Genomic DNA, 683 nt, shown 5'->3' with positions numbered 1-683 from the left:
CGGCTGTAGCTGCAGAATATTTGGCTGCAAACAGAGACACGGTGCTGTGGTCTCGATGCGAAACGTGGGCTTTTAGGATACGGTGAGTGTTTCGAGGAGGATTTTTTTTTCTTTCTTTTTTTTTTCGCAAGAGAGGAGCTCGTCTCATCAGTGCGAACTGGTGAGCGAACACGATTTTTTTTTTTCCTTTAAGATTTTGGAAGCTTGTGCGCGCCTGTACGAGCCATAAAGCATCTGTGTTTCATCCCGTTTGCTTCACTGTGAGTGCTTCATGTCCGTGTTACCATTGCTTGTCTGGTGCATACGATGCCCTACCTGTCTTTAGCGAGACGGTCTTCAATATAAATAGAGATACATGTGAATGTCAGCGTTATCTCCTTGGAAAATCATCACGTAGGAGTCAGAGAGAGAGGCAACAGTGACCGCGCGAATGGGAGAAAAAAAACAAGGAATCCCAGTTGAAAATGTAAGAGGATTTTTATTTAGCAGCCACTGAAAAGAGATTAGGGCGACAGCAGTGGAAGTTAAATTGTGCTGCATATAAAATGGGCGGGCTTGTCTTTATATTCGGTTGGCACAGCCTATTCTAAAATTAAATAGTCTGTGCGTTTGGACGATGTCGGTTCGCCCTGCACTTAATTTTACAGGCACGGCAGGTGAATGAAAACAATTATTTTGTATGG

Source organism: Salarias fasciatus, chromosome 10 (genome assembly GCF_902148845.1).
Source record: "Salarias fasciatus chromosome 10, fSalaFa1.1, whole genome shotgun sequence".
Classification (NCBI taxonomy): domain Eukaryota; kingdom Metazoa; phylum Chordata; class Actinopteri; order Blenniiformes; family Blenniidae; genus Salarias; species Salarias fasciatus.
The sequence above is the reverse complement of the archived record's forward strand: the minus strand, read 5'-3'. Positions refer to the sequence as shown.